Source organism: Accipiter gentilis, chromosome 12 (genome assembly GCF_929443795.1).
Source record: "Accipiter gentilis chromosome 12, bAccGen1.1, whole genome shotgun sequence".
NCBI lineage: Eukaryota > Metazoa > Chordata > Aves > Accipitriformes > Accipitridae > Astur > Astur gentilis.
Window position 1 is genome coordinate 9,377,707 of NC_064891.1, and position 16,766 is coordinate 9,394,472.

The 16,766-nt window shown below is 40.4% G+C and overlaps 1 protein-coding gene across 2 annotated transcripts in view; it reads left to right on the plus strand.

The window, feature by feature from the left end:
- The window catches only part of ANK2 (ankyrin 2), a 379,623-nt gene that overhangs the window by 12,500 nt on the left and 350,357 nt on the right, over window positions 1-16,766 (plus strand). Inside the window, exon 1 of one of the 2 annotated variants that reach the window (XM_049814670.1) lies at window positions 16,245-16,355. The exons of the other annotated variant lie outside the window; for it this stretch is intronic. The gene's annotated coding sequence lies outside the window, so the exon portion shown is untranslated. Of the gene's footprint in view, window positions 1-16,244; window positions 16,356-16,766 lie in introns of those variants that run through there. 2 annotated transcript variants of the gene reach the window in all.

Below are 16,766 nucleotides of genomic sequence, written 5' to 3' on the forward strand. Positions count from 1 at the left end.
AGTTGTATGTCACATCTGAGATTCCCAACAGGAAGAAAAATGGACTGTGTTGAGCTGTGGGACTGCACAGTACTTGCAGTGCAATTGTTTGTTGACTCTGCTTGTATAGCTTTGGGTTGTGGGTTTTTTTGTTTGTGTTGTTTTGGCTGTCTGGTCTTGAAGTATTTTGATTTATCTGCAGAACCTGATTGCTCCTACAGAGTATTAAGACTAAGTATGTAATGGGGCAGTTACTTGAGACTTCCTATATTAAAGGAATCTTTGTTTATGCAACAACGATTCATTCATCAACCCTGTCCTGCAAAACATTTTGGACAAGTGTTTGCCTTGTTAACTCTTTGTATTCAGTTCTGCTGATGTATATAAAATGACAGCTACAGGAGTTTAAGTTGCTGACCTGTCCCTTTCAGGGGTTCTCTTTCAATGATGTTTTGACTATTGATAACCAAGGTGAGTTTCCACAAGTTACATGCTGTCTTTGGCATTAAAGTTGTGCTTGCTGAAAACTGGTAGAAGCTTTGTGAAATGCATCCCTTTCTTAATTTGAGCTTTATTTATAAGTTGCTTTATTAAGGTAACCTAGGTGTGTTAAGATGATGTATCTGGGGTAGGAAGAATACTATGGCCAAGGGGCCTCTGTCCTCTTGTGGAGCTTACACATCTCCTTCCATGGAAATGGCTGGTTCCTGTGTGCTGAACTGCTAGTGCTAAGGTCCAAGATGGTAATGGCATAACTGTCATCCTGTTCTTCATTGCTGTTAATATTTGTACTTCTTTAGGCCTCCACTTAGTTTTGCTGAAATCCTTGCATCAAGTATTACATTCACTATTGCTGGTTCTAAATATGTTAAAGATCATGAATTAAATAAAAATGGTAGATGTATTTCACAACAGACTAAACTGGAGAAATGTTTGATTCCTTTAGTGATTGCTCTTTGCAAGGCGAGTGAAACATGCATGAATATATTCATGTAACTGTCATGAGGCACATGACTTTGTGTGGGGTCTGTATGTGAGGCACAGATTCACTTGAAGAAATGGTGTGTGACCTAAAGTCCTGGCAATCTTGCAGAGGATGTGAGAGGTCTTGACATAAGTTTTATGTCCTGTTAGAGAACTTTCATCTTGTGGGACGTTTCCAAACATCCAATGGATGTCATGTATTTCAAGCATTCAGATTAGCTGGATTCAAGCTAGTGAAACAGTGCTGTAAATACCCTTATTGTTTGTTAGGTCTAATGGTGAAGTACTGCTTTATGAGCCTACCTCTGAAAAGACTGAGGGTGTTCAGAGTTAATTCATCTTCTCCTTCAATGTTTCTAAATGTTGCAGTTCTTTTTTTTTAAGAATAAAAAAATGTATTCCTAGATTACTTACCTACCTATATCTGTATAGTCAGAAAATATTGAACTGAGGGCAATTACTTTTTACAATTCCTATGCACCACTGGAAATAACATGCACCCAAGATCTTTGGTTTAAAAAAAACCACCGCAAACACGCAGACACCCCTGCAACTCCCAGAGGAGAAAATAAACTTTGCAATTAATTCTGAATTAGGGTGTTTTGTATATGATCTAACCTAGTAACTGGCTGTTAGATCATGTGACCAGAACTCTTTACAAGTATCCTTTTATGCTATTTTAGTGTGATACAGCTACATGAATCTTCTGAGACATTTTTGTTTATTATTTTATCTTTCTAAAATCTAGCTTTCCCTCCTCCCCCTGGTGTGGAATGACTGCCAATACTTGGTCATCTGTGACCCTCAGCTGCCACTGTTCTCAGGAATGCGCGTTTCGTTCCAGCGGCGGTGAATGACTGAGGCTGCGGTTCCCTCTGATGTGTACTGTGTGTGTACGTGTGGGTGGCTCAGGAGCTGGCAGGGAAAGAGGCAGGACTTTGTCATGGGTAGAACTCTCTTGTGACTGCTCAAGAGCTTTCTGGGAACTTGAACTTGCTCAGGCTGCATGCTAATATCCTGGCCTTGATTCAAGACGATATTTTGGTTCTTGTGGAGAGCAGCAGCTGGTCAGGGCACGGAAGCCAAAGCCTGTTCGTTAGCCTGGGATAGCAGACAGGGGCATCACATGCTGTGTGTACATCTCTTGTAATGCTGTAAACTTTGAGAATTTTAACATCCAGATCATGTCATTAATAATTTAGTATTAGATTTCCTACGGATAGCTTCTTGTATCTGAACGTGCCCTTTAGTGAGGCCATTTCTGAGAATTATTTCTGTAGCAATTGGAGATTTGTACTGGAAATGCTCTACCTTGAATCATTGCTGGTTCATTGTTGTCTTGGTATGCAGTCTCTGCTGTCTCCTGGCTGGCTGGTATTTGACAAGGTGGATATTCCAAGCAATTTTGGGACTCCTTGATATGGACTATGTTGGAGCATACCTGAAAACCAGAAAATAGGGCTGATGCCCCTCCTTCTGGTCAGAGTTTTTTGAACTTTGGTCCCTTATCAAGGACCAGGAGCACACATGATTTTTTCAGGTGACAATAATTGATGAAAATATGCCATTGCAGTCCTATTTTTACACACCCCACCCCTCCCAAGCAAGTACCTGTTAGCACAACCTTCTTCAGTCTTTACTGAGAGCAAAAATAGGCTGGTCCTGAGGCTTGTAATGTGCTGGAAGCAATGGGTAATAGACAGTCTCACTGCTGGGTCAAAACCCTGCATGAGCAAAGTGCAGTTCCAAGGCTGAAAGTTTCAGAATAGCCTGTTTGAGTTGGCAGATCAAATTTTCTTGTGTGTCTGTTTGCAAACAGCCGTATGATCTTAGGAAGGTCTTCAGAGCAAGAGCCCACATTACTGCTATTTGAACACTCGTTGTGTCATTTGCGTTACAGGAATACTAAGCTATTATGTGTGTTGTCTCACCATTAAAGGGGAAAAATTATGTTTGGCAAACCTTCACTTTGTATTAATCATCACAATGGATCACTTGTTGAAACTGACAAACAAAACAACAAACTTGATTTCCAGTAATTCTCTTAGGGCAGTTATGAAGTTCTAAGGTTGCAGTTGGAGAAAATTATTTATTCCTAAAAAAGGGAGCAAGAACAACAGAGGATCTTAAGTTTCTGTGGCATTAAATGCAAAAGGGGGAAGCCTTATGGTTCTTGAAGATGGTTGGGCAAGTCGGAGCAAGTAATGAGCAAGAAAAGTTGGGTGTAAATATTTAGAAGTAAAAGTACCTCTGTGAAACTTCTGTTGGCTCCAGTGGCTGGTAGCTCCCCTTTGGTTTGTTCAGCTTGAAGAAGAGAATCCATATTTAGTAAAGCAAATATGTATGAAATCTATGAAAGCATTTTGTCTGACATATTTTGGGTGTGTTCTTAAGATTTGTTAAGTTGATGGGCAGGCACTGTAGAAAATCCATTGATACTCTATTTTTATAGTATGAACTACCTTACTCAGCATGGGCTAATGAGTGATAACCTCTTATCACCCAGACTAATTAATACTGCTTCTGGCAGGTAATTTATTTGCTCCTAGTCTTGGTACCTATGTCTGAACTATGCTATTGTAGCTCCCTTGAGGTTAAGGTTAAAGGCCTTAACTTCGCAAGCTGTTTGACCTTGGTTTTATCTTCTGGAGGACTCTTAGATCACTGTACATGGAGGGCTGGGGAATCTGTTGTGGGGCAGTGTTGGAGGGGGTCTGGCTCTTACTGTGTGCTTCTCACTGTCTCTGGACACTTTGGGTTATCTGTTTATGGTAGCACATGCATCCAGCAAGACATGAGGTGACGCAGCCCACCAGACAGACGTAGTGTCGTGTAGTGCCATATTCCATTGTAAGTTGTTCAGGGTTCGATGGCTCAGGCAGCTAAGGCCCTCTTGCTGGCTGGGCTTGTTTCTGCAGCTTTCTAGTCGTCTTGTCAGGTGATGGCCAAATATATTAATGGATACAAAACCATAAGAAGTGCCTGTCAAGGTTTTATGTTATTGGCTGCACTTGATGAAACTGGGGTCGTCTTTGTTTGGAATGGTATTTTAAGAAATACCAGATAGCCTCAAAGGGTACTCGTGATAGAATATAGAGGTTGGCTTGCCTTTTTAAGTTTTGCTAATGTAAAATTATTTAAACTTCCTGGAGGATCTGTTCTTCAAGGCATTTGAAAGTTGAGGAGATGGGCAACTTCTACTCCTGTTGTCTCCTTGAGCTTTAATTTGACTTGTGTTTGCAGGAGCTTTTGACATTGAGTTTTACTGGTGCATCACCAACTTCTAGCAATAATACAGCCTACGCATCTCTTCCCCATAACAGTTTTCCGTGAAAGTATGGGTGTATTGCATCTGATTTTTTTTTTACTTTTTTTTTTTAATTTTCATTGAGGATTTGCAGAGTTAGTGTAGAGATTCAGTTGTAGAAAATTGAGCAACAGTTTTTTTTTGAGATTAATAATAGAAATTCCTGGTGACTGATGCTAATTATGATCTATCAATTTGAAATACTAGAAATGTCATGTACTGTAAAAACAAGCTCCAGGTCAGCTCTCCAGCTTCCTATAATACTATTGCTATGACAAACAAACCCCAGAAAGTAAAACAATTACCTATCCATTCCTGCTGCTATTTAACAAGAAATTGAGAAAGTTGGTCACCTTAGTTTCAGCTACAGCTTAAAATTCCTTACTAGGCTGTGTTGCTTCTGAAAAAGTCACAAAATCAGCATTCACTTAAGGGCAGCAAATTTCAGGGCTGCATAAAGAACATGTTATTAATCCTTTTTAGTTAAGTTCTACTTGTGTAGTACACTGCCAATGATTATTTAGAATAAGTGATGTAAGCTTATGTTGCAAAACGCCTCTTGTAAGAGGTTGGAGAGATAATAGTATATCTAAACTAATTTTATCTTGTATTTTAATTAAGCTGGATTTCAAATGGAATTTCTAAGGCTTGTATGTACACCCTGAAGAATTAATTTTTAAGTGCATGGAGTGGCTCATTGTTGCAGAATACGTAGTCTCTTTGCTAAACTAAATTCCCCAAAAGAAATTATTTTGTAACAATAAATGTTTTGAAGCTGGCTACTTAAAACAACAGCTCAGCTGTAGAATATACATTGTTGTAAAAAAGGCGATATCAAGTCTTAATTAAAAGAGTGTAACGCTTTTTGTTGAAAGATAAAGGCAGATTTATTTGATGTCTGTTCTTTTTGCTTTGGTGATATATATTTTTTTAAGGATCTAGTAGGAAGAATATGTACCAAAGACTTTATATTTAATGAAGAAATTGCAGCGAACCCTCTAGGTTTAGTTTTCCACTGAAGTGGCTAGAGTAGCACACAATGATATACTTCCGTGGAAGAGAAAAATGGGAAAATACTGGCTCAGGGTTTGTTCTGAAGAGACCTTTTTTCCCATATTGTAGAAAGGTGAAAATATTAGAGCAGGAAAAGTTAAGTATTCAAGTAATGTGAAATCAAACACAATAAAAATTTCTTACTGTAAATGGGTGATTTCTTCAATCTTTGTTTTAAACTCTTAATATCTTTAGTTGTCATAATGACTGTAGCTGTCAAAATAATCCTGACCTAAATGCAATTATAAAGATAAATGTGTTTTCAAAAGTGCACTTAGAGGAATGAAAAATTAAATTTTCTCATTTAGAGGTGACACACATATGTATTTTTGGTCTGTTTGTAGGAAGATGGAATTATATATGGCAGAACACTTACCATGGTAACATAGATTATGATAGCTGAGCCATTGACTTGTTTATGCTTAAAATTCAGTGGAAGCCATGGGATAACTATGAAAGGTGATGTTTCTATTGCATTTTTAATTATCTTTAATTACTATATATTTCACTTGAAGCTCTCTTCATGGAAAATTAAAGTAATTTTTATGCAATTTAACTATCAAATTTAGAAGAACATAAATATGCATATAGATATCAGTATGCATTTGGAGAAATTCTCTTCTAATGTGTAAGTACTGAATAATGATTTGCATTGGGCATTTTGAGTCAGTTTTATATAACCCCTGTAAATGGAAAACCTGTAGAAATCTAACTGGGGATATAATGTAGCCCTTGATGGTAACTAAATGTCTTTGAGGATTACCTTCTGCCAAAAGTGAAAGCAGTCTTGCATCTAGATGTACATTACCTATATTAAACCAGTCATTAGACTGAAGACTTTTTCCCTTTCACTGTGAGGCTGTAAAACTGATGTGAAAATTTTATACTGCTGACCAGAGCAGTTGGAAAGAAGGAATTGGGAAAGATGGCAATCTTCTCTCCCTTTTTTTGAAGCCTAAATGAAATGTTGCTGATAGCAGGTGAGGTTAATTTTTGTCTTGGTTTAGGTAGGTTGAATGTGTTGAGCTTTTTATCTGTCTGTATTGCCCACAACAGAAGATACGAAAAATTTAACTTTTTATAGGGCAGATGGGCATCTATGTCAACTTAAAGGTATTTTGTCTGTTTCAATTTTTTGAGATGAGGTGTCATCAGTTATGATTCCTTGCCTGATGAAAACTCATGTCTTGCCTCCTTGAAGAAGGAACATTCCATAATCGTGTTTTACCTAACAACTGATCTGTTCAGCTGGCATCAAGCTGCTGCTCCAAAGAGAACAGTGAGCTAGGTGTCAACGCCAGCTCTGAAATGTGGTGGAGAGCAGCAAGTGTGTCATCTGCTACCCCAAATGCAAGCTCCACAGAGTTGTGTTGTTTTGGTTCATTTCATTTTAAAACTGCACTGATGAAAGACCAATTAGTTTTACTTTGAACACGGGGAGGGGGGGAAGTTGGGAAAAAAACCCCAGCAAATGCTTGGTGTTGCTACCAGAACCCACTATTGGACTGTGTTGCCAGACAAAAATACTATTGAAAAGTGGTTACTGGTGCACGTGATTTGACAAGACAAATACTTCACTTCTGATTCCAAATTTATATTATGGGGGTAACTCATGAGGAATTTGGACACCAGTAGACATGGGAAATGGTTGTGTTTACCCAGATGCATGAACTTTAGAAGGAAAGTTGTATAACTCAACTAGCCAAATATTTGAACAGTGTACATATTTCAGATGTCCTGGGTGTAAATGGGTTTGTGTATCATAGACTGTCTTCTGTGCTTTCCTCAGGTTTTTAACTGCCCTTGCAAAAGAAGGACTATAGTTAAACAACTGTGTTGCATGAAGAACCCTCTAGGCACATGTGTAAGATGACCTTGTTCATGTGGTTGGATGGTCTCCTGAAGAGATAACTCAGTAGTAAGAAACCCACTGTGTTCAGCTACCAATCTGCAGAATTATTACATTTGGCCCTAAGCGCTTTTCAATTTGATTTGGTTTGTATTTCTGAAGCTTTTTCGTATATTGGGTATACCTATGGGAAGAGAAGTCTTCATTTACTGTAGCTTTGCCAGAGCCAGCAAAGGTTGAACCTATTAAACCTGTATGAGAAGACAGCTCAGATAATGAGATCTTGAAATTGTTGGCAGTTCTTCATTGTTGTTTCTTTTTTAACCTTATGAGAGGCTGAATTTACAGCTATCAGAGACCAGATTTTGATTTTGCACCTCTGCAAAAACTTGTCAGGTAGCCTGCTGTTTTCTCATGCTGGGAAAAATTGCTCTAGCTGAGGTAAGAATGTAGCTTTTTCTTTCAAACATCTGCATCTTGGCTGTGCTGTTTCCCAAGCATGCCAGTTTGTATCCTTCTTGCCTCTGGAACTTGCTCTGGTGTATTATAAGCTGTTTGTAAGCACAGTTGTAGTGGAAGTGTGGTTAATTTCCATGTGTCACTTGTGAGATGGAAGTGTAAGATTTAAAAAATTTAGCTTTTTGTCCAGGTACTGTATGCATTAATGCCTAAATAACTGAGATACAGGAGTAGTTTTAAACTAGTAACTTATAGTTTTATAATAAAAATAAGGGAAAACTAAATATGCAGCTTCCAAAAAGTATAGCACAGTTTTCATATCAGTTGCTCTGCTGGAGCATTGCTTATTCTACAGCTTTTTTGTATTTGCTGGATGTACTGTGTTATTTGCTGTATCGCTTGATGATTACAAAAATTGAATGTTCAACTACTCTTAAAAAAAATTCGAGTGATTGAGAATTGGGGTGGAAAGTTCCAAGCAATATTATTTTGAATGACTGATCTCCCCCACAGAGGAAGAAACAAACAAATGTTTGGCTGAATGGGCCTTAAACCCAAACCTGATTGTGTCAGCTCTTCAGATTCATGTTTTGAGTGACTGTGGTTGTCTATTCTATTTACCACATGTGTTAGGACTGTGCTAGTGGTTGTTATGTAAATGTGTCCAGAGGATAAAGTTTATTTCACTGAAGATACTTCTAGTAATAAGCTTGTTTTCTTGGAAGTGCCTGGCTGGCTGTTTTTTATAGGCTGGCTCTTAAATGGTTTATCAGATAAATCTAAACAGTTTTTGAAAAAATGCACTTGAACCATTGGCCATGCCTCCATACATACTTCCACTCTTTCAGAATATGAGCAAAGAATCTGATCAAAGCATATTTATCTTGAAATATTCAATATTGTGTAAGATTAAATATAAAATCTCTGAAAGGGAATTATTATCAACTAGTAAGAATTGCTGAGAGAATGGAGCATATCTGTAACTCTTGACCTTAGTCTAATGGGAATCTACGGGAACAAGAGTCACTAGACACTTACTGTGGGAAACAGTTTACTTGGGAGTTTTCTGTTAGACACCTAAGAAGTCATTTCAGACAGCATTTTTTTTGTACGGATTCTCTTAAGACTTGAGGGATGAAGTCATGCAACTTGAATGTAATTCAAATAATTAGGCCAGCTCCTAAAGCAATTCTGGTGGCTGCAAAACTCTGTATTTCTTCCTCTCGTTTCCTTTTAATGCTTTAGCAGTGTAGATTGAGAGGTGCTTTCTGTTGGGGCACAGCCTTATGAGTCATGCCAGGCCAAGATGCGATGTATTCAGACAGCCTGGTTTGTCAAAATGGTTGTTCTTTCCAACTGATATTAAAACAAACCTGAATTTTGTGAGCATCAGTATAGGGAGTCCAAATTGAAAGATTAGGGATTTAGATGTCAGCATGCTTACATTTTGCCGAAAGAATCTACTCCTATTTGGAAAGTAGCACCTCTTGCCATGCTGGCATCATGGTCAGGCAGGTGACTATTTTTGCTATGCTCTGTAGAAGCATCCAAAGTCTCTCATGGGTATCTTTTCTCATCCTGGCACTGCCATAAGGAGGATGGGGACTTTGCAATGTAGAAGGCATCTGATTATCATTGATGTCCAAAATGAGACCTCTGATGGGACAGCCTGTTAATTTGTTCACCAATATAAGATGGAAATCTAGGACTTGAAGTGCTTTGAGAACTGTTTTGGTGGTATTTGTCACATTTCTTATACAAGTCCAAAACCTATGAAATTCTTCTTTAAAATAAAAAGTAACTGGTAAACTTTCTTCTAAAATAAATGTTTTCTGTCTTCTTGCACATCCGTGTGTGTTAAGAGGTTACTTATAAGCATTGATGAAGGCCACACTTTTTACAGAGGGAGCCATCTGTAAAAACTGCATTTAACTTAGGGCCGTAGCAAAAGCAAGAGAAGATAACTTTTGTACAGGAAAGTTGGGGAAGGCTTGTTTTTATGGGAATTGAAAGAAACACAGGGGGGAGAAAAAAAGAGGAAAACAAAACTGAGATGGTGGGAAAGAAGCAGAGGCAAGACAACGGAAATCATCAAAGAAATTGGACATGAAAGCAGAATGCTCTCAGCTTTGTCCAACACTTTTACAAATTACAGCCCAAAGTATTTTTCTCAAATGTGAAAGCACACTTAAAATATGATTTTTCTTTTATAAAATAACCATGTGGAAGTGATACTTCCTGAATGAACAAATATATGAGGATCAGAGTGGCTGATTTCATTCATAAAACATCTCCTCAAATAGTTTTTCACTGGTGGAGAGCAAATGAAACTTTTTATGGGTGGTGCAAAGTTTGGGTGTTTTTGATTTCTCTGGATGAGTTGCAGAATGCAAATGTCAGAGAAAGGAATTGACTAATTTGCCTGCTGGTTTTTGTCTTACTGGTGGTAGTGGTATCTGAGAAGAAGCAAGGCATGGGCTGTTTTGGCCAAGGTTGCAAGGTGACCATCTCTGCAGCACATCTGATTCCCAGGGTGGTCTTTTGATATCAAATGACACAGTAAATTAGAACTCCACAATGCTGTTTCTCCTCAAGTATTATTTCAGAGTAGAACTATTTAAAAATTTACTTTCTTGTTCAGTCTTTGAAATCTGTACTCTCAATACATATTGTAGCATGAACCTTGTAAATTTTTTTGGGGAAAAAAAAAGCATAGGTATTAGTTTTAGTGGGAAATCTTTATCTTAAGCCTGCCCTACTATACTTACAAATGACAAATAGAGATAGTTCAGGAGAAAGTCAGAATTGTGAGGAAGTTATGAATTGCTAGTCTTGTTTACTTCCTTAATGTAAATAGCATGTGTTTTCAATCTTTGCTGTTGCTTAATATAGATTTTTCTGGCTGGGAATACAAAAGTAAAATAAATCAGATGTGTGAAATGTTTGTTGATTAAAAAAAGCATTTTCCCAGGGATATGCAAGGTTGGCTCTGTTTGACTACTTGCCCTTCCTGCCAGGTTCCTGCATTGATGAGCTTTGGACACATCCATGTCTTCAACTGCAGTGTTTTACCTTTGAGTTTGTGTAAGTCTTCACTCTTGGTGATGTACTTGGTGTGCCTTTAAGAGATACTTGAGCAAGTTTGCTCGTACAGCACACTGTGTGCATTCTCACTGCTTGAACAATTAGAGCCCAACAGTATGTGCAATGGAGAGGGAAAAATCAGAGATTTATTGTGGAGTCTGAGTTTCTGTTTTCCCAAAACAGGAGCTTTCTTTTAGTGGTATTCAGCAAGTTCTCTTTCTCACAGGAACTGTGCCAGAAGATGGCATTGCTGTACACAGAGCACTCATCTCCATTGCAACAAGTCATTAAGAGGAGTGGAAAAACTGCAGCTTCAAAGTCCATTAGACTGAGTCAGGCTGACAGGAAACTAATTTGCCTTCATATCGCATGTCAAGGATGGTTCCATTAAAATATATAATGTGCTGAGGAGTTTTTTTTAATTGTTGCTGTTTAACAAGAAGCTTGTGTTTAAAAGTACATATAAATTTGTAGGCTGATGGGGTGTATCTCAATATTGAGAACTCTCCCACCCTCAAGTGGAAATAGAAGATGCTATAAAATCTGCCCCCCTGCTCACATGACCTCCTGTCACCATCTTACTCCATGGCTTCAGGATCTGCTCATTTTCCTCAAAACACTTTCTCCCAACTATCCTCTAGGTGCAGTGGAAAATGTATTCTCAATAAATTTTGACAGTTTGGTTTTGCTATGGTCTATGTGCAAGGGCAAAGTTGCACTTGGTACACTCCAAAGGCTTCTGCAGTGGCTTTAATCCCAAAAGACAGCAAGCAGCCCTTTGGGGCAGGCAAAAGCCTTAAGCAAAGTTATACTCAATTAGCAGAAATGTGATATTTTTTTTTCTAACTTTGTACTCTATAGCAAATTCTGTTATCTCAGAGAGAGCACTGTAGCTCTGATTTCTGCAGTCTGTAAGATGAATTGATATGATATCAGACTATAGCTTTTCTTGGAAAAAAACCCAGAATCTAAGTTTTGCTGGGTATTGTAGAGTAGATCCAGTCTGTGTGGATCTGTGTGTCTGTAAGGGTTACAGTGTAGTCATCTCTGGGTGTGTTGATGGAAGCTACCTGCTCTGATTCTGGCTCCCCAGGGAATTGTTAGGTTTAAGCTGCTCATTCCTGTCATGAGCTTTGGAAATCTTTAGGTTGGCTCATGCTGGTGGCTGAACTGTAGGGAACCACCTCTTTCAATTATGTCCCAAACACTAAACAGAGATGCAGAGAGATTCAATTAGCAAGACATAATGCTGGAAATTAAGAAGTACCAGAGAACTTCCTTTTGCCTACACTATAAATGAAGTTAGATTCCATTACCAGTAGGGCTTTGAGGGGGAGGAAAGGGAAGGCAAACAACAGTGAGGAAAACCAGAAAGAGTATAGAACAATTCTTTCAAGTTAACCTTTCAACCAAAAAGTGAGCATCCTTTGCTTGTTAATTTGGCCATATTATGTTTCCTGATTCTCCTCCTTTCAAAACCACCAGGTTTTGGAAGAGGAAGTCAAGGACGTAAATGCCATGCTTCCTCTTTGCTTTTCCCATTACCTGATGAAAGTGACTCTGTGGGAGTTGGTTTGGGGTTAGTGATGGATAGGTAAGGTAGGGACAGAACTGGCAGAAGGAAATAAATAATTTTTTTTGACTGGGCCAGGACCCAAATGGGTGGGTAGTTGTCATCTTGATCTTTCTACAGGTGGAGACTCCCCTGGGAAGAATACAGATCTGCTTCTGATTAATCACTTCAGCAGCACTTCCTTTTGAGAGGGATTTCTGAGCTGTTGCCGTTATATTAATGAAGTAACCGTTGTGAAGAATGAAGTTAAAACAAACCCAAATTAACGGACTCACTTTTGAAATAGCCAAGGCTCTGATCTGCTGTACTTCAAAGCTGTTATGTAGACATGGGCTAATGTGTGTTTGGCAAGTGCTGCTCGTGGTCTGTGGCTTGCTCTGCCAGGAAGGTGAAAATTGTTCTTTGTTTAGTGGTTTATGTGATAGCACATGAAGGGCTTTTCTCAGAGTTGGCCTTTGTTACCTTATTTCTGAAGGGCTTAATGCTGGAGAGAAATATTTTGTTTTGCTTTAGTAGTCTGTTGCTATGCAAAAGAAAACTCCTTATTTTATGGTGAAACCCTCAAAGTATTCTTTAGCAGGAAAAAACTGCTCCTTGTTCTGCTGGCTGCTGACAGGTTGTTTTGGCCACTTCTTTTTCTAAAGTTATGTTGTAATCTAGAAAGACTTTAACTCCATGGTGGAAAAGACTTTCTAAAGTTTTCTGGGTATGAGTGTCCTCCTTGAAATGCATCTTTGGATAGAAACCTGTTGGGTGGGTTGGTTGGTTTTAACTTGTTACTGAGCTGAGTCACAAATCATCAGCCTCAAAAGCACGGCCTCCGGCTTGAGCCCAATGGCATGTTCTGTTCTGCCCATGGCAAGGCAACTGTGACTGAGGGAGACTGGACTGCTCAAGTGTCAGAAAATGAAGTGTGGAAGAACATCTTTAATTAGTGAAATGGTTTGCTCCCCTGCCCAAGAGAGAGGACACTTCTACTTTGGCTCTTTGACACCCAATGCAATCCACTAAGAGGCATTGAAATATTGTTGATTTCCCTGTCCTTTTCAGAGCCCCTGTGTATGTGTATGTATTTACCTCTTAAAAGACAAAGCAAACAAAAAAAACCCCAAACCAAACCTATATGGCTATGCTGGACCTGCTCCAGCATTTCTTTTATACTTGGGATTTCTTCCTGTTTAATTCCAGAAATGGTTAGATTTGAAAGGGGTGCAGCATTGTGCTCAACTCTCATGAGCTTGGAGATAAAAGCATTATCGATTTCATTTGCTATGAATGAACCAACTTAGATGTATCTGGAAAATGAGAGAAGGAGGAATAGGGAAAAACAAATGAATGTTTCATGCCACATATTTCAATGCAGCAATTTCCTAGCTTGCTTTATTCCTGGTTTCCTTTGTATTATACTTGGTGCATGTTGTGTGCTGCAGGACTCAAAATACCTTGCCTCATCAGGCTGCACTGAAAATACTGCTGCTTCCTTTGGTCTCAGAATGAAGCTGTAGGTCACTATAGTAATGTTATGTCAGTGGTGTGGAAGCATAACACAATTTAGAGGGGGGGAAAGTGCAGAAAGAGGTCTGTTAAAAAATATTCTAGTATAACTATCTTAACCTCATTTACAGTTTTAATGGGAGGATTGCTGAGAACTGTTAAAGCTTTCTCAGAATCAGTTCCAGATAGCACTGACCAGAGCTAGTGTATATAGCATCACAGAATAGTTTCTATTTTTGCATTTCTTCGTACTTCCTGTTCTCCTTAACCCTTGCTCCAATCTGCTGATTTAAATAGCATGTTAAAGCCTGACTTCTGTTACTTCTTAATGTGTGGGTTATTATTTTCTTAATAAAATTATCAAACCTTATGTGGCTGAAACAGTTCAGTCTTCAAGATCCATGTGCTTACACTACAAGACTTTTGTACTCTTAATATAGAACTTTTTTCTTAGAAAACGGCACAGGAAAACTGCTAGGGAAAACACCTAGTACCCCTCACTGTTAGATCTTATTATTGTACTGAGGAAGCCCTAAAAATTTAAGAGCAGCAAACTTTGTCCATTCTATGCTGATGTGATGATATATTAGAAGAAGAATGAGGTATTGCCTGTCATCTTTGAACCACAATGTGAATGATGGTATTTTCTGAAACCCCTTTAGAAAATAAATCTTACCATTGCTGACATAGAATATTTTCTTCTGTTTCACAGTGACTGTTACTTCAGTGACCTGCTCTGTTCTTGTCTGCAGCGCAATGTTCTGCCAATTTATTTTGTGCTCAAAAAGGAGACTTGCATCTGTGCTTGTAATATGAAGGATCGAGTAGAGAAGCAAATTTACTTGAAAAATCCTCTTGGTTACTCTGTGTGTGGTTATGAGAATGTGGCCCTCTGTTAAACTGGTAGGAAGACCAGCCATTTACTTAAATGAGACCTGGTTAGGTCTTGAACTGAAATTGACCTAAATCTTTGTGATCAAATTAACCTCTGCTTTCCTGTATTAAACTAGTTCCTTAAAGTTCTTAAAGTTCATTGGGGGGGAAAACCCCACAGTAATAGGCAACAAGGCATGGAGGGGGAAAAAATAAAAATGCACTTTAACAAGACATTTGTATCGAGTGACCTTCTTGATACTTTATAAGATTAAGCTCCCTTGTAATTTTGTGATAGTTACCTTTACAGAATCCAAATGAGCCCCCCGTATGGTCTTACCTGAGTATCACTGTGTTCTGTGCTTTTCACAGTCAGTGCAGCTGAAGACTGCTCTTCAGACCATTTCAATAATCATGGGCAGAAATGTGATGTGGAGCTGTTGAAGCAGGGTCTCTATTGTCTTGTGTTTCACTGCTGGCAGTGACATGCTGTTTGCTTTCTGCCAGCCCTATCCCATGATGTGCCTTTCCTTCTGTCCCTAGTTCTCCCAGCCTTCCCTTTCCTAGGGTTTTGCCTTCGGGTGCTACTTTTAAGTGCTGGCTTAGACTTACTTTCTTACCTTAGCTTTGCACCTTAAGCATCATTAGTTTAGCAGAGCTGTAGTCATGGAGGTGTATTATAATGCAGCAGTGAAGCAAACTGAGATGTCTTTTTACAAAACTACCACTGTTTGTCAGCTGGCCTCCTAGCTAGCTCACCAAAACTTTGGAAGCAGCTGTTTCCCTCAGTTTCCCTCTTCTTCCTGGTGTGTCGTGTCCCCCTGTCCCGTCCCATCCCCCCCCCCCCCCAACTCTGTCACTGCTATGGTTGCTAGTGTTTTTGTAACTTGCCAGCCCCTCTCTCAACTGATGTTTTCTGAAGCCCAGGTCGTACCCCCTACCCAGTTGAAGGAGGGGGAAGAGGGAGGCGGGGGAATAAAAAGCAGCCCTATCTGTCTGTGGCGCTTACAATCTGTTGGATGCTGTTTTTTTTCTGCATCGGTACGGTTTCTCTCTCCTCTGCCATTAAGAGCTAGCACTCCAACAGCCGCGCTTGGCAAAGGGGAACAGGGGGCCCCTGCCAGCCGGGACCGGGACCCGCACCGGTGCGTCGAGAAGCCCCCGAGCCCCACGCGTGTTCGCCTCGCCCCGGGGCAGCAGCTCTGCCCCAGCGCCCCGCTGAGGGCACGGTTTAAAGCGGGGGGCCGGGGGGAGCGGCGCGGGACCGGGGCCGCTTCCGCTGGTGTCAGAGCGCGGGTGGGGAACGGTCACGGCGGGACGGGAGCGGGGCCTCCGCCCCGCAGGAGCCCGGTTGCGCCCGGCCGCCGCCGGTTCGCAGCGAGTGTCCGCGTCGCGGGGTCGAGTCTGTCGGGGCCCGGCCGTCCCCACCGGGCGGGGGCAGGAGCGGGCTCCCCGCCGTCCGACGTGCTGGCGTTTCAGATTTGGCGTGAGGTGGCTTTGACATACCCGGAGCGGGTGGGAGGGAAGGGGAGGGAAAGAGGGGAAGAGGGAGGGCTTCCCTGCTCGGCGCTGTCACTTGCGAGGAGCAGCGGGAGGAGGTTTGCCTGCGCCCGCGGCTTGCGGCAGCCAGCCTGGGATCACCGGTTTTGGGAAGGGAGGCTTTCCAGAATGCGGCGCTGAGAAAGGAAATGCACCAGCGCGTAAGTTAGCTGGGGTCTCTTTCCGTCTAGAGCAGTTGTAAGGGTATTGTGTTTTTTGGCAGTGGCTTGGGTGGTGTGGGGTTTTCAGGTTGGTTTTTTTAGTTGGTGGTTTGTTTGTTTGTTTGTTTTTTCCCTCCCATTGGTAGTTGTTGTTGGCAACCCCAGAACTTGTACTATGTAAGAAACCACTAAAATAAATAGCAGGGAGTGATAATCGGAACTCTTTCAGCAGAAACAGGAAGTCTGCCTTTTGGCAAAGTAATATGTCAGGCAGACGGGGGCATCGAATAGTAAGCCCCCGTTTGAACTGCTAGATGCAGAGGTTTTTCTGTGACATCTCGGAGCAGTCTAAGGATGGTAGATGCAGGTGCTCTTGCAGCATCTCTGGAAGAACTGCATGGAAGGGGGGCT